A 17,222-nucleotide genomic window follows, 5' to 3' on the forward strand; every position below is an offset into this window, starting at 1 on the left:
CCTGTGGTTTCACTGTCTACCTTCTCTTCCCCACATCCTCCGATGCCCTTCATGAACAAAAGTCTGTCAATCTCGATAAAGAATTAGCATCTGACCAAGTCTCAGTTTGGACTTGGGAAGGAAACTTCTGGCACTCTTCTCAGCGAGGCGTTTTGTCACGTCAGCAGACTGATTTTTTTTGCGTCCACGACTTTGGACCTGAATTTGCGCCCACTCTTGCTCTAGAACGATCTTCTCCTATTATGCTGTAATCATTTCATTTAAGGCACGGCACGACTTTCACCAACCGCGGGGGAGACAACATCTTTGGGAACGTAGCAGTCCCTGGTGTACTAGTCTATTTCATGTTCAAATTCACTGCATTGTCAAGATAATGAGCAGATCTATAAAACTGACCTCCAGACCCAGCTTATTGCTTGAAGTTACAACACGAAATGTGTGTTATAAATTCTGAACTATGAACTCCAATCCATCCTAACATAAGATTAGAATCATAAAATGCAGGAGGAAACAAAAGGGCTCTATATGGTGTAATGCCTCATTGAAATTTGTATCCAAATAGTCTGACTCCACCCTGCTCTCATGCCATAGTTTTAATGATGCAACTCAACCCTATTGCCCCAGCTGTTAGAAGTGACTGAGAGTGAATTGGTGCACATCCTCCACCCTCTGTATTTTTGGTCAAAGTGATCCACTTATATTTGGAGAGGTAACTGTAGCTGCTTTCATAAATGGTGTTTCTTTCCCTCTTTAAATGGGCAGTTTGTTTTTTAGACATGCAGCAGGGTAACATGCCTTTCTGGCCCATGAGCTTGTGCCGTCCAATTTCACCCAAATGACCTACAACCCCCGATATCATTTTGGAGGGTGGGAGGAAACCGTAACTCCTGGAGGAAATGCACACAGACACGGGAGAACGTACAAACTCCTTACAGACAGCGCCGGATTCGAACTCGAATTGCTGGCGCTTTAATATAGTTGTGCTTACTGCTATAGTAACTGTGCCACCCCTGGTTCCAGGTGTAAATTTACAGGGCAATTGACTGTTTCCTATGAAGCCAGAAATACAACCTGACCCCCATCCAACGTACTATGTTCTCAAAGATGCTCTACAGATACTTTATATGCCTTGACAGAACTAAATCAAATATTACAGGAACGGAAGGAAGGTGGGCACAAGTTCAGGCCAAAGTCATGGACAAAAAGAGGACCAGGCGGTCGGTACAAGGGAGAAGTAAGGAAGAGCAGGGAGTAAACTACATTGAAGTAATTGACAGGATTGAAGTAGAGAAGGAATGACCCAATCAGGTAGGCATCGGAGACAGCCATTTCCTTGGAGCTGCCAAAATTCTATGGGGCAAAATCCTCACAGGTTGTTCACTATGTTGTGTATAGAAAGGATGTCAAAGTTTTCTTGACTCTGTAATGATTTACAATGAGCCACATTGTACCAGACGTAAATGACTCATCAGTTACCTGATAACCAGTGGCAGGGAGGGTACATGGAAAGGATTGGCACTTTATACTCAATGTGCACTCTGCACTGTGTAAAGCTGGGATGAGTCACGTAATGGCAGGGTAATGAGGCACTGACACCTTCAACTCACCATGTACTGAAAGACAGCATAGTCATGCAATATCAGACGGTTGAATTTCCCTAGCGTGCAAGTCTATACATTGAGAGCTTGCTGGTGAGACACACCCTAAGAGATCCTTTCTCAGCACCTTTCACAATATGAAGCCACCCTTGCTCAGCACTGACTGGAAGGCAAAGGGTGGCGGGAGTGGGGGGGGGGGGGGGGTTGGTCTGAAAAGAGGACATTTCTTTGGGCAACCCAACCAATATCTATCCTTACAGAGGGCCAGCGTGACCAGTTAGTTCAGAAGGCAGAAACTCCACCACAAAGAGACTGGAAAGCTGATGTGGGCTTAAAGTTTTTTCCCCCAAAAATAGACTTTATTCATAATAAATTAATTACAAAAAAGGAAACTGTTCAGTTTTTTCACACCCATAGTGTTATCAAATCTATTCATTCCCGTCATTTATGTTGTTACATTTGTTCTCTAAATACACGATTACATCCACATGACATTTTGTCACTTCTTTCCCCCCACCCCCCCCCCCCCCAAATTCCACTCTGTTGCTTGAGGGACTTCCCGTCGGTATCAGCCTCACAATGCTTAGAAATGGGAGGACTCCAGACTGTGGTCCTTCCCTACAGTGGTCTCGTATTGGCTGCTCCAAGCCTCAGTGCGTCCCTCAGCCGGTACTTCTGCAGCCAGTGGGCTACATTCCCTCACCAACATCTCCGTGCGCTGAAAGACCAACAGGTTCTGGGCAGACCATAGTGTTTCTTTCACTGAGCTGCTGGTCTTCCAGCAGTTCTGGGTATCTGACTGTGCGTATGCTGTCTCTGTCGCGCTGCTGCTGTGGATGAACGGTGATAAGGACCCCTGCATCCTTCTCTATGGACCCTGCATTCAACCAAGAGGTTGGTGACAGTCTCCCTTGCACTGAGGCTTCTCAAGATCCTTCCTGTGCGACCAGATTTCATTCAAGTGAATAAAATTGTGAACAGCCCTGATCCGGGAGAACAGGAAGGAGAATGAGCTCAGTAACCAGGAGGCACAGATTTGGATTAATATCAAGGAGATTCAGAGTGAGGAGGATTTTGTTTGGCCACACGTTGATTGTGTGCCTGGTCCTTACAGTCTGGAGCACTCAGCAGGCAAAACTACCCCACACTTGTAAGAAGAGCATTGGGAAGTGTCATGGATGGAGTTTTCCCCACTCATTTGGCAACATCCAAAGCTCTCTGCAATCTCACTAACCTGTCCAGTGAGCTGAATCCCAGAGGAGAGTGAGGTCAGGGAGGCATTGTTGCAAGTGTAATAATGGAGTACCAGTTATTCTGAACGCAAGGGAAATCAAAGGGAAAACTGCGATTGAGTAATTTCCCACAAAATTTTTTTTCGTTTACATCTGTTATCCGTGTTACCAGGACATTATCCCAGGAATTCAGGGCACCGACTTCTTCAATAGGTCGGGGGTAGGGTCCACCCACACTTTAGAGGAACAACAGCTCATTTTCCGTCTGGACACCCTCCAACCAGATGGCATTAACATCGACTTCTCCGGTTTCTATTAAACCCTACACCCATTTCTTCTTCCCCTTTCGCCTTCCCTCCATTCTGCCACTCTCTCTCTCTCTTCCTTTTTCACTCTTTCTCCTTTCACAGAGCCAATATCAATTCTCACCTCTCCTCTTATCATATCCAATTAACACCTTTTGTCTGTTGGTCTAGACTTCTACCCCTGCCATTCTCCAGTCTTTATTCAGATGCCTTCCTGCTTTTTGCTTATACCTTGAAGAAGGGCTCAGGCCTGAAATGTTGGTAATATATCTTTACCTCTGATGGACAATGGGAGACCGGCCGAGTTCCTCCAACATTTCTTTGTGTTTTTACTACAATCACAGCATCCGTTCTGTCCACAGTTCCTCGGTCAATGAAGCAGGCTCTGGTGAATGACCCACCTCCTGTCACCCCAGATCCTTTCCACTGTTCACAAGACACAAATCAGGAGATGTTGACTTGCCCGGATCAGTGCCGCCCTGACAACACTCAGGAAGGTCCACCTCATCCAGGACAACAACTGCCCCAAACCATCAAACATCAGGGGATTGAGGGCCTGAGGGACTTGGCAGGTAGTTCAACCATGATCACAGTGAATATCCGGGTAAGTGGTCCTGGTGTCAGATTCCAGACCCTCTACCACCAGAACACAAAAGTCCGCCCCCTCCCCTGAGTGGATGGCATTTTGAACATGAGGAAGGAAGGTCGATGCCCTCCACTGTGACTTTATGAACCCCCATCCCACCCTATACTCTGCAATTTTTTGGGGCCTTGCTTTTCTGCAGCTCTAATGATGGCCCCGACTGGAATTTATAATTTTTAAAATACAGCACAGTGATAGGTCCTTTTAGCCTATGAGCCCGTGCTGCCCAGTTACACCCAATTGACCTACACTCCCCATACAGGAGGAAACCGGAGCACCTGGAGGAAACGCACGATGACATGAGGAGAAGGTACAAGATCTTTACAGACAGCCCCAGATTCCAACCGTGGTCCCAGTTGCTGGTGCTGTAACGGTGTTGTGCTAACCACTCCGCGAATGTGATCCCCCCGCATCACTGATGCCGACGCTGATCCTTTCAGTATTATTTCCTGACGATGGGTTTGCCTGCCACACCTGAATACTTTGGACTCTGGATAAGACTGTCTATCTGGCAGAAGTCCATGGGTTAATGATACAGGAAAAAGTTTGCAATCTATTCAAACACCCACTCACTGACCAGGGAAGGCCAAGAATGCAAACATGGACAGAATGGTGTCTGTGTTTTGTCTGTAGCTTCATTTATTTGTGTTTTGTGTGTACTGCATGATACAAGATGAAGATAGAAAGGAGGTGACTCATCTCAGTTGCTGCTTATCAAATCTCTTTCCTCACTTCCATTTACAGTCTCAACTGGGTCATCCTCAGAGTTGAGCCTCATGCAACATTATTATTAAATCATTGCAATTTTCATCTTGGTGGGGCACTGGGAATCTGAGATAAGCTGTAAGCATTGATTTTAGTTTATATGTTCTTGTAGAACAAACCAGCATCAGCGTAACACCTCTTACAACCTTATTTCATTCCAAAGGAAAGTAAAACCAGTCTGTCGAGTTGTGATCACTGGTTTAACGCTTGAAAACGGGCACAGTAAGCTCTCTTGGACAGCATTGTGACAAGGACATTTAGTTTCAAGTTTTAGCTCAAGGTAAAAATGACGACCAGTACAAATTCTACTACACTTCTATAATCAAAGCCACGGGGCCTTTTATGTCCATTTCTAATGACTGGAGGGGAGGGGATGTCTCTGTTCTGTCAGAATCCTGTCTCAAAAAACCTCATCTTGAGGTGAGAGAGAAACTCTCTGAGACTAATGTTCCTTTTTATACAGTAACAAAGCTTAGAGGTTTAGCAAAAACATCCAGAGATGCTGGTCTCATGGAATCCATAGGAGGTAAAGGCATATTACTGACTTTTTGGGCCTGAGCCAGTTTTCAAGGTACAGTATAAGCAACAAAAAAAAACAGGCAAATGTCTGAATAAAGACTGGGGAGAGAAAGGGGGAAGGATGGGAAGGGGAGGGGTCCAGATCAACAGATAAGAGGAAAGGTGAGAATTGATTTTGGCTCTGCAAAAGAAGATGAAGGGAAACAGGTGGAAGAGAGAGAGAGAGAGCTAGAGGAAAGGAGATGGGGAGGAAGATGAGGGTGGTGGGTAGGGTTTAAACTGAAACTGGAGAAGTCATTGTTAATGCCATCCGGTTGGAGGGGACCATGTCCTATGGTCACAGGGGTAGGTACCAAAGGGACGATTGGTAGGGAAGGAGTGGACGAGGGAGTTACAGAGGGACCAGCCCTTGCGGAGGATGGAGAGAGAAATACGTGTCTGGTGGTGGGATCATGTAGAAGGTGACGGAAATGGCGAAGGAGGATGCGTTAGACACGGAGATTGGTGTAGACCTGTCGATCTCTTTATGTAAAACACAATCCAATCCCTATGGCCAACATCTCCAGTGATATTGATGAGGAGGGGAACAGGTTTCAGATGGGGTCCTGTTCTCAATCCCTTCTGAACAATGTACGTGTGCGCAGTAGGAGGAGAGGGGATTTTGCCAGCACCGTGGCAACCTTTGTTCAGAAATGGATCAAAGATCAAAGAACAGGTGAGAGTGATATCAATCTGAGTGTGGTCACAGGGATTCCTGGTAAACTCAACTCAAAGGGAATCAAGGGGACAACTCTATGATGCTTGGAGTCACTCCTCACACCAAGATAGGATGAGTCATCTTCAAAGATTCAAAAAGGTCCAAAGGTTTCATTTATTTTCACATAATAATACATTAAAAATGTAATATGCAAGATATACTTTAAACTTTAGAATGTACATGGTTGGTGTAGTGGTTAGTACAATGCCTTTACAGCGCCAGCGATCAGGACAGGACTCGCACTGTCTGTGAGAAGTTTGCACGTTCTCCCCGTGTCTGCATGGGTTTCCTCCAGGTGCTCCAGTTTCCTCCCAGCCTTCAAAAACATACCAGGGTGTAGGTTTTGGGGTGTAATTTGGGTGGCATGGACTCGTAGGGTCAAATTGGCCTGTTACAAGTGCTGAATGTCTAATTCAAATTTAAAAAAAAATTTGTCTGCTGTAAGGCAAAGAGTCGCCATGAACCCTCATGCCCCTAATGATAAGAGAAAGAGAAGCAAAAGAGAGTCTCTTCAGAGACACCGAGTGTCCATGGATTCACCTCCAGTGCTCCCACAGCCTCTGCAGTTACACAGAGTCCTTTTCAACCCACAGCCTCTGCAGTTACACAGAGTCCTTTTCAACCCAAGCTCCAGATCCAATCCTCTGATACGATCAGGAAACTTTCAGCGCCCAAGGCCCTTCAGGAGCTCTTCTTTCACTCAGCACCTTCTCAAATCCAACTTTCAATGCCTGGTTGCCATGATCCACTCTCCAGCAACCCACAGCCTATGTGGGTCCTTCAGCCGCAGAGCCCCTCGCTGGTCCGCTGCCATGATCACTGTCCTGCGTGATGCTTCTCCTTCTCAACAGATAAGTGTTCTCCCCATTTCTGGTGCCCTGTTCCAGTCTGCTGCTCCCCGGAGTCTGCCACCTCTCATGGTACAATGCCCAGCACAGGCACAGTCATCTTGGGCACGGACCTCCGGGGTTGCAGGATTTTAAAAAAGGCATACAGTCGGCTCCTTTAACAGACCACTTGAAGCCTGTTCAAAACTGTCGGCATCTGGACCAGACAGTAGGACCCTGCGGAACAGTTCTGCTCCCCACACTCCCGCATCCACACCTGCGGCGATGCTGCCATTACAACAGCTCTGGCAGTGCCGCCAATTTTTGTTGGATACCCCAGGAAGCGACATGTGAGAGTTCTTCAGGGCAGTGCCCCACACCCAACCTGCTGGAGCTGTTCCATCAACTTTTCACCACCTAAATCCGCACATAGAGCCCTTCACTCGGTCAAAAGCTGAATTCTATGAAGATGCAGTGTGGGAGAGGGAGCAAACAGGAAAAAGGAAAGGCTTTTTACTGACTAAAAGTGAATGTTGTTCTATTATGAAATCCTAGTCCTGGCCTTGAAGCACAAACATTACAGAAATTCAGAGAGTTAATGTTAACACAAAGCGGACATATGTGGAGGTGATGCCAGTGGAACTGTATCTGTGTATCAGCTGCTTACAGGCAAGAGCCCAAAGCTGTTTCACGGCTTTGTTTAATGATATTATGTTCCCACGTTAGCTAAACTGTTAACTGAACCGGCCCAGGAGCAGATGGCAGTGTTAATGATATTTGTTAATGTGTCTTTCACCCAGTTATTGAGATGGTTTATTTAGTTGATTGAAAGGGATGTTCCAGTTCCCTCCCTTCCCTGCCCCGATGAGTGCAAGTACCAATGATGCTGGTGTTTGGAAGTTGCACTCCCTCTTGGCTCAGGTAACAGTGGAGAAGCTGTGTATGATTCTGGTGGTACTGGTGCACCAGAGGGAACACCAGCTAGGATTCTGGGTCAGAGAGTCACAGTACGGAAACAGGCTGTTTGGCTCTACTTGTTCATGCCAGCAGAGTGGTAACCTAAACTAGTCACTTTATACTTTCCCTATCTACGTAGCTACCTAAATCAGCCATTCTCGGGGTCTCATCTCCGAAGCCACAGCAGGAGCAAGATGGAGGAGTGCGATCTAGACAATGCCCTGGAAAGTGCGTTGCTGCCTTCGCGCACCTTTCTGTTTGGTTGTGAACTGAAGGCTGGTGCGAAGGAGTTTAAAATGGACGTTATGGATGATAATGCTGAGCATCAGCTGTCGCTGAGGACGGTTTGTCTTGGTGCAGGTGCAAGTAATGATTTACACTTAGTAGAAGCAGAAGGTTTGAATTTTGAAGGCAAGAACACAAAGATCATATTAGCAGCTTTGAAGTTATCTATGCAGCCTACGGTTAGTTTGGGAGGATTTGAAATTGAGCCACCTATGACTTTCAGACTAAAATCTGGAGTGGACCCGTGTACATTAGTGGACAGCATCTGATAGCTGATTGGGAATCAGACGAGGAGGATGACATGACAGTGTGTTGGAGAATGCTACAGCAAAGCAAACAGTCAAGCGAGCAGCTCCTGAGGCATCAAAAGTTATGCAGAAAAAAAATGAAAATGGAGGTGGATGAGGATGAGGGAGAGGTAGCAATGGTGACCCCTCCAAAAAAGAAAACCCCACTCAAGGGTACTTCTGGACTAAAGGGGGCAGACCTGAAGGGAGCTTCCAACCAAAATGGCAAAACGCTTAAATCCACACCAGCTAAGCAGCAGTCAAAAACACCACCATCTACCAAGAAACCCAGCAGTAGGCCTCAGACACCCAAAACTCCAAAAACACCTTTGTCTGTTGAAGACAATTGAAGACTTCAATGGAAAAATGTGCTGGCCTGCCCAGGGTGGAGGCAAAGTTCTCAAACTCCGTCAAACATGGTTTCAGAACAGAGGATCCAGAGATCATCAAGGAACTTTGGGCATGGAGACAAACTGTGAAGGAGAAATGAAGGACTGGCAACAGTAGTTTTCAGACATTACAGTGAAATTTTGTTCTTTCAAGTCAATAAATGTTTCTTTTACCAAAAAAAAAATCAGCCATTCTCAACATCAGGATGGGAGGGGGCCATAGGCTGAAATAATAAATTATCTAATAAAATATTTGGTTTTTTTAATGTAGTTGATAGGAGAGAAGTGCAGAAGAAACTAACTAAACCTAACTGCTTAACAGGGAAATAAAGACAGAATGCTGGAGAAACCCAGCAGGTCAAAAAGTGCATTCTATGTAGCAAAGATAAAGAGACATCACGAATGTTTCAGGCATGAGCCCTTCATCTAGGTGTGAACAAAATGTGGGCAGGCGCCTGAACTTCATACAGGCCAACTTCCTATACAGTTGTGCCATGATTTCCCAACTCCTGCTCAGTCCTGCCGATGAAGAGAAGAGTGCCAAATTCCTTCTTCACCACCCTGTGTCCCCAATTTTTTTTTTTTTAAATTTTTTATTTTTCACACCATAAATCACAATAGCCATGATATACACTTTTTCTTTTCCACACATTTACAGTGACTTTTTCTCCCTCCCCCCTCCCTCCTCCCAAGCCACCCCCCCACCCCCCCCTCTCATCCATTTTAGGTATACATTCTAGGTTGCATTAATTCATTCAGACAATGTTGTCATTCAGCAAAAATACACCAGAAATTCTACTGAGTCCATTCTTTTCTTTTCTTCTCCTTCCATCAACTTAGGTAATGTTTGTTCCCGGTAGGTTTTCGCTATTGTATTTAATGTAAGGCTCCCATACTTGTTCGAATATTTCAATATTATTTCTTAAACTATATGTTATTTTTTCTAATGGAATACATTTATTCATTTCTATATACCATTGTTGTATTTTCAAATTATCTTCCAATTTCCAGGTTGACATAATACATTTTTTTGCTACGGCTAGGGCTATCTTGACAAATCTTTTTTGTGCATCTTCCAAGTCAATGCCAAATTCTTTATTTTTTATGTTACTTAGGAGAAAGATCTCTGGATTCTTTGGGTGTCCCCAATTTCAAAGATGATTATGTCTGTACCCATATGCCTACCTGTTTTATGACACTCTCCAGGGCCTACCGACGAAGTTCAGTCTTGGTTTACCCTAATGCAGCACTCGCTGCATTTCCAGAGTAATTTCCATCTGCAATTTATTGGCCCACTATCTAAGAGCTTCCAGATCCTGTGGTAATCTTGGATAATCTTTGCTCCCCTCTATGCCATCAATTTTGGAGTCAGCTGCAAACTTACTAACCATGCCAACCACATTGTCATCCAAGTTATTAATGCAGATGACTAACAGCAGTGATCTCTGCAGCACACCGTTGGCCTCCAATCTGAGGAACACTCTCCACTACCACTGACAACATCAAGCCAATTCTTCATCCAATCGACCACCATGTAGTTGGACCTATTGTCGCAGTCTCAGCAGGAAATTTCAGCATCGGTCCATGACATGAGGCTTCAACATGGAACTGGACCTGGGTCTTTAACACGGGACAGGTCACAAGACCTCAATACAGGTCCGTGACATGGGTCTTCAACATGGGATGAGACATGAGACTTCAACACATGTGACATGAGCAGTGTGTGGGGAATGGTGAGTGTGACAGTTAGAAGTGTGTGGTGTCTGGGTGAGTGTGACAGTGAGAAGTGTGGGGTATGAGTGAGTGTGACAGTGAAAAGTGTATGGGGTATGGGTGAGTGTGACCGTGAGCAGTGTGTGGGGTATAGGTGTGTGTGACAGTGAGAAGTGTGTGCGGTATGGGTGAGTGTGACCGTGAGCAGTGTGTGGGGAATAGTGACTGTGTCCGTGAGAAGTGTGTGGTGACTGGGTGAGTGTGACAGTGAGAAGTGAGTGGGGTATGGGTGAGTGTGACAGTGAGAATTGTGTGGGGTATGGGTGAGTGTGACAGTGAGAAGTGTGTGGGGTGTGGATGAGTGTGACAGTGAGAAGTATGTGGGGTATGGGTGAGTGTTACCGTGAGCAATATGTGATGGGTGAGTGTGACAGTGAGAAGTGTGTGGGGTATGGGTGAGTGTGACCGTGAGCAGTGTGTGGGGTATAGGTGTGTGTGACAGTGAGAAGTGTGTGTGGTATGGGTGAGTGTGACCGTGAGCAGTGTGTGGGGAATAGTGACTGTGTCCGTGAGAAGTGTGTGGTGTCTGGGTGAGTGTGACAGTGAGAAGTGAGTGGGGTATGGGTGAGTGTGACAGTAAGAAGTGTGTGGGGTATGGGTGAGTGTGACAGTGAGAAGTGTGTGGGGTGTGGATGAGTGTGACAGTGAGAAGTATGTGGGGTATGGGTGAGTGTTACCGTGAGCAATATGTGATGGGTGAGTGTGACAGTGAGAAGTGTGTGGGGTATGGGTGAGTGTGACAGTGAGAAGTGTGTGGGGTATTGATGAATGAACGTGAGCAGTGTGTGGGGTGTGGGTGAGTGTGACAGTGAGCAGTGTGTAGTGTATTTGTGAGTGTAAATGTGAGAAGTGTGGGGTTTGGGTGAGTGTGAGTGTGATCATTGTGTGGAGTATTGTTTAGTGTGACAGTGAGCAGTGTGTGGGGTACAGGTGATTGTGACTGTGAAAAGTGTGTGGGGTATGGGTGTGTGTGACCATGAGCAACGAGTGGGGTATGTGTATGTGTGACAGAAGTGTGTGGGGTATGGGTGAGTGCGACAGTGAGCAGTGTGGGGTATTGGTGAGTATGACAGTGAGAAGTGTGTGGGGTATGGGTGAGTGTGAACATGAGCAGTGTTTGGGGAATGGGTGAGTGTGACAATGAGGTATGTGGGTTATGGGTGAGTGTGACAGTGAGAAGTGTGTGGTGTATTGGTGAGTGAACATGAGCAGTGTGTGGGGTGTTGGTGAGTGAGACAGTGAGAAGTGTGTAGGGTATGAGTGAGTGAGACAGTGAGCAGTCTGTGGGGTATGGGTGAGTGTGACAGTGAGAAGTGTGGGGTATTGGTGAGTGTGACAGTGAGCAGTGTGTGGGGTATGGGTGAGTGTGACAGTGAGCAGTGTGCAGTGTATTGGTGAGTCTGAATGTGAGCAGTGTGAGGTTTGGGTGAGTGTGATTATTCTGTGGAGTATTGGTTAGTGTGACAGTGAGCAGTGTGTGTGGTGCAGGTGATTGTGACTGTGAGAAGTGTGTGGGCTATGGGTGAGTGTGACAGTGAGGAGTGCGTGGGGTATTGGTGAGTGAACCTGAGCAGTGTGTGGGGTGTGGGTGAGTGTGACAGTGAGCAGTGTGTAGTGTATTTGTGAGTGTAAATGTGAGAAGTGTGGGGATTGGGTGAGTGTGAGTGTGATCATTGTGTGGAGTATTGGTTAGTGTGACAGGGAGCAGTGTGTGGGGTACAGGTGATTGTGACTGTGAAAAGTGTGTGGGTATGGGTGTGTGTGACCATGAGCAACGAGTGGGGTATGTGTATGTGTGACAGAAGTGTGTGGGGTATGGGTGAGTGCGACAGTGAGCAGTGTGGGGTATTGGTGAGTATGACAGTGAGAAGTGTGTGGGGTATGGGTGAGTGTGAACATGAGCAGTGTTTGGGGAATGGGTGAGTGTGACAATGAGGTGTGTGGGTTATGGGTGAGTGTGACAGTGAGAAGTGTGTGGAGTATTGGTGAGTGAACATGAGCAGTGTGTGGGGTGTTGGTGAGTGAGACAGTGAGAAGTGTGTGGGGTATGAGTGAGTGAGACAGTGAGCAGTCTGTGGGGTATGGGTGAGTGTGACAGTGAGAAGTGTGGGGTATTGGTGAGCGTGACAGTGAGCAGTGTGTGGGGTATGGGTGAGTGTGACAGTGAGCAGTGTGCAGTGCATTGGTGAGTCTGAATGTGAGCAGTGTGAGGTTTGGGTGAGTGTGATTATTCTGTGGAGTATTGGTTAGTGTGACAGTGAGCAGTGTGTGTGGTACAGGTGATTGTGACTGTGAGAAGTGTGTGGGCTATGGGTGAGTGTGATAGTGAGGAGTGCGTGTGGTATTGGTGAGTGAACCAGAGCAGTGTGTGGGGTGTGGGTGAGTATGACAGTGAGAAGTGTGTGGGGTATGGGTGAGTGTGACAGTGAGAAGTGTGTGGGGTATTGGTGAGTGTGACAGTGAGTAGTGTATGGGGTATGGGTGAGTGTGACAGCGAACAGTGTTTTGGGTATTCGTGAGTGAGACAGTGAGCAGTGTGTGGGGCATGGGTGAGTGTGACAGTGAGCAGTGTGTGTGGTATGGGTGAGTGTGATCATGAGCAGTGTGTGGGGTATTGATGAGTATGACAGTGAGTAGTGTGTGGATTATGGGTGAGTGTGATTGAGAAGTGTGTGGGGTTTGGTTGTGTGTGACCATGAGCAACGAGTGGGGTATGTGTATGTGTGACAGAAGTGTGTGGGGTATGGGTGAGTGCGACAGTGAGCAGTGTGGGGAATGGGTGAGTGTGACAATGAGGTGTGTGGGTTATGGGTGAGTGTGACAGTGAGAAGTGTGTGGAGTATTGGTGAGTGAACATGAGCAGTGTGTGGGGTGTTGGTGAGTGAGACAGTGAGAAGTGTGTGGGGTATGAGTGAGTGAGACAGAGCAGTCTGTGGGGTATGGGTGAGTGTGACAGTGAGAAGTGTGGTGTATTGGTGAGTGTGACAGTGAGTAGTGTATGGGGTATGGGTGAGTGTGACAGCGAGCAGTGTTTGGGGTATATGTGTGTGTGACAGTGAGCAGTGTGTGGGGCAAGGGTGAGTGTGACAGTGAGAAGTGTGTGGGGTATAGGTTTGTGAGAAAGTGAGAAGTGTGTTGGGTATGGGTGAGTGTTACCATGAGCAATATGTGGGGTATGGGTGTGGGTGACAGTGAGAAGTGTTTGGTTTATGAGTGAGTGTGACGTTGAAAATTGTGTGTGGTATGGGTGACTGATAGTGAGCAGTGTGTGTTGTATTGGTGAGCGTGACAGTGAGCAGTGTGTGGGGTATGGGTGAGTGTGACAGTGAGCAGTGTTCAGTGTATTGGTGAGTCTGAATGTGAGCAGTGTGAGGTTTGGGTGAGTGTGATTATTCTGTGGAGTATTGGTTAGTGTGACAGTGAGCAGTGTGTGTGGTACAGGTGATTGTGACTGTGAGAAGTGTGTGGGCTATGGGTGAGTGTGACAGTGAGGAGTGCGTGGGGTATTGGTGAGTGAACCTGAGCAGTGTGTGGGGTGTGGGTGAGTGTGACAGTGAGCAGTGTGTAGTGTATTTGTGAGTGTAAATGTGAGAAGTGTGGGGATTGGGTGAGTGTGAGTGTGATCATTGTGTGGAGTATTGGTTAGTGTGACAGTGAGCAGTGTGTGGGGTACAGGTGATTGTGACTGTGAAAAGTGTGTGGGGTATGGGTGTGTGTGACCATGAGCAACGAGTGGGGTATGTGTATGTGTGACAGAAGTGTGTGGGGTATGGGTGAGTGCGACAGTGAGCAGTGTGGGGTATTGGTGAGTATGACAGTGAGAAGTGTGTGGGGTATGGGTGAGTGTGAACATGAGCAGTGTTTGGGGAATGGGTGAGTGTGACAATGAGGTGTGTGGGTTATGGGTGAGTGTGACAGTGAGAAGTGTGTGGAGTATTGGTGAGTGAACATGAGCAGTGTGTGGGGTGTTGGTGAGTGAGACAGTGAGAAGTGTGTGGGGTATGAGTGAGTGAGACAGTGAGCAGTCTGTGGGGTATGGGTGAGTGTGACAGTGAGAAGTGTGGGGTATTGGTGAGCGTGACAGTGAGCAGTGTGTGGGGTATGGGTGAGTGTGACAGTGAGCAGTGTGCAGTGCATTGGTGAGTCTGAATGTGAGCAGTGTGAGGTTTGGGTGAGTGTGATTATTCTGTGGAGTATTGGTTAGTGTGACAGTGAGCAGTGTGTGTGGTACAGGTGATTGTGACTGTGAGAAGTGTGTGGGCTATGGGTGAGTGTGACAGTGAGGAGTGCGTGTGGTATTGGTGAGTGAACCAGAGCAGTGTGTGGGGTGTGGGTGAGTATGACAGTGAGAAGTGTGTGGGGTATGGGTGAGTGTGACAGTGAGAAGTGTGTGGGGTATTGGTGAGTGTGACAGTGAGTAGTGTATGGGGTATGGGTGAGTGTGACAGCGAACAGTGTTTTGGGTATTCGTGAGTGAGACAGTGAGCAGTGTGTGGGGCATGGGTGAGTGTGACAGTGAGCAGTGTGTGTGGTATGGGTGAGTGTGATCATGAGCAGTGTGTGGGGTATTGATGAGTATGACAGTGAGTAGTGTGTGGATTATGGGTGAGTGTGATTGAGAAGTGTGTGGGGTTTGGGTGTGTGTGACCATGAGCAACGAGTGGGGTATGTGTATGTGTGACAGAAGTGTGTGGGGTATGGGTGAGTGCGACAGTGAGCAGTGTGGGGAATGGGTGAGTGTGACAATGAGGTGTGTGGGTTATGGGTGAGTGTGACAGTGAGAAGTGTGTGGAGTATTGGTGAGTGAACATGAGCAGTGTGTGGGGTGTTGGTGAGTGAGACAGTGAGAAGTGTGTGGGGTATGAGTGAGTGAGACAGAGCAGTCTGTGGGGTATGGGTGAGTGTGACAGTGAGAAGTGTGGTGTATTGGTGAGTGTGACAGTGAGTAGTGTATGGGGTATGGGTGAGTGTGACAGCGAGCAGTGTTTGGGGTATATGTGTGTGTGACAGTGAGCAGTGTGTGGGGCAAGGGTGAGTGTGACAGTGAGAAGTGTGTGGGGTATAGGTTTGTGAGAAAGTGAGAAGTGTGTTGGGTATGGGTGAGTGTTACCATGAGTAATATGTGGGGTATGGGTGTGGGTGACAGTGAGAAGTGTGTGGTTTATGAGTGAGTGTGACGTTGAAAATTGTGTGTGGTATGGGTGACTGATAGTGAGCAGTGTGTGTTGTATTGGTGAGCGTGACAGTGAGCAGTGTGTGGGGTATGGGTGAGTGTGACAGTGAGCAGTGTGCAGTGTATTGGTGAGTCTGAATGTGAGCAGTGTGGGGTTTGGGTGAGTGTGATTATTGTGTGGAGTATTAGTTGGTGTGACAGTGAGCAGTGTGTGGGGTACAGGTGATTGTGACAGTGAGAAGTGTGTGGGGTATGGGTGAGAGTGACAGTGAGGAGTGTGGTATATTGGTGAGTGTGACAGTGAGAAGTGCGTGGGGTATTGGTGAGTGAACCTGAGCAGTGTGTGGGTGTTGGTGAGTGTGACAGTGAGAAGTGTGTGGGGTATGAGCGAGTGAGACAGTGAGCAGTGTGTGGGGCAAGGGTGAGTGTGACAGTGAGAAGTGTGTGGGGTGTGGGTGAGTGTGACAGTGAGAAGTGTGTGGGGTGTGGGTGAGTGTGACAGTGAGAAGTGTGGTGTATTGGTGAGTGTGACAGTGAGTAGTGTATGGGGTATGGGTGAGTGTGACAGCGAACAGTGTTTTGGGGTATTCGTGAGTGAGACAGTGAGCAGTGTGTGGGGCAAGGGTGAGTGTGACAGTGAGAAGTGTGTGTGGTATGGGTGAGTGTGACAGTGAGAAGTGTGTGTGGTATGGGTGAGTGTGATCATGAGCATTGTGTGGGGTATTGATAAGTGTGACAGTGAGCAGTGTGTGGGGTATGGGTGAGTGAGACAGTGAGCTGTGTGTGTGGTATGGGTGTGTGTGACTGAGAAGTGTGGGGTATGAATGAGTGAGACAGTGAGCAGTGTGTAGGACATGGGTGAGTGTGATCATGAGCATTGTGTGGGGTATTGATGAGTGTGACAGTGAGCAGTGTGTGGGGTATGGGTGAGTGTGACCGTGAGCAATGTGTTGGGTATTGGTGAGTGTGACAGTGAGAAGTGCGTGGGGTATGGGTAAGTGCGACTGTGAGAAGTGCGTGTGGTATGGGTAAGTGCGACTGTGAGAAGTGCGTGTTGTATGGGTGAGTGTGACAGTGAGAAGTGTGTGGGGTATGGGTGAGTGACAGTGAGCAGTATGTGGGGTATTGGAGAGTTTGAACATGATCAGTGTGTGGGGTATGGGTGAATGTGACAGTGAGCAGAGTGTGGAGTATGGGTGAGTCTGGATGTGAGCAGTGTGTGGGGTATTGGTGAGTGTGACAGTGAGCAAGCAGTGTGTGGGGTATGGATGAGTGTGACAATGAGTTTGTGGGTTATGGGTGAGTGTGACAGTGAGAAGTGTGTGGGGTATGGGTGAGTGTGACTGTGAGAAGTGTGTGGGTATGGGTGCGTGTGACTGAGCAGTGTGTGGGGTATGGATGAGTGTGACAAAGAGAAGTTTGTGGGTTATGGATGAGTGTGACAGTGAGAAGTGTGTGGTGTATTGGTATGTGTGACAGTGAGCAGTGTGTGGGGTACAGGTAATTGTGACTGTGAGAAGTGTGTGGGGTATGTGTGTGTGTGGCCATGAGCAACATGTGGAGTATGTGTATGTGTGACAGAAGTGTGTGGGGTATGGGTGAGTGTGACAGTGAGCAGTGTGGGGTATTGGTGAGTGTGACAGTGAGAAGTGTGTGGGGTATTGGTGAGTGTGACCATGAGTAGTGTTTGGGGAATGGGTGAGTCTGACAAT

At 47.5% G+C, this 17,222-nt stretch overlaps 1 protein-coding gene and 1 pseudogene across 8 annotated transcripts in view; both read left to right on the forward strand.

Annotated features, from left to right (window-relative positions):
• LOC138754370 (uncharacterized) overlaps positions 1-17,222 on the forward strand; it is a 107,114-nt gene that overhangs the window by 14,343 nt on the left and 75,549 nt on the right. For 3 of the 8 annotated variants that reach the window (XR_011351713.1, XR_011351712.1, XR_011351721.1), the window contains one exon: positions 1,157-1,308. The exons of 2 other annotated variants lie outside the window; for them this stretch is intronic. The gene's annotated coding sequence lies outside the window, so the exon portion shown is untranslated. Of the gene's footprint in view, positions 1-1,156; positions 1,309-1,858; positions 2,074-4,040; positions 4,613-17,222 lie in introns of those variants that run through there. 3 more of the 8 variants (XR_011351715.1, XR_011351714.1, XR_011351719.1) reach the window with 3 other exon arrangements.
• On the forward strand, positions 7,224-9,225 carry LOC138752482 (nucleophosmin-like; annotated as a pseudogene).

This window comes from Narcine bancroftii, chromosome 2 (genome assembly GCF_036971445.1).
Source record: "Narcine bancroftii isolate sNarBan1 chromosome 2, sNarBan1.hap1, whole genome shotgun sequence".
NCBI classification, from domain to species: Eukaryota; Metazoa; Chordata; class Chondrichthyes; order Torpediniformes; family Narcinidae; genus Narcine; species Narcine bancroftii.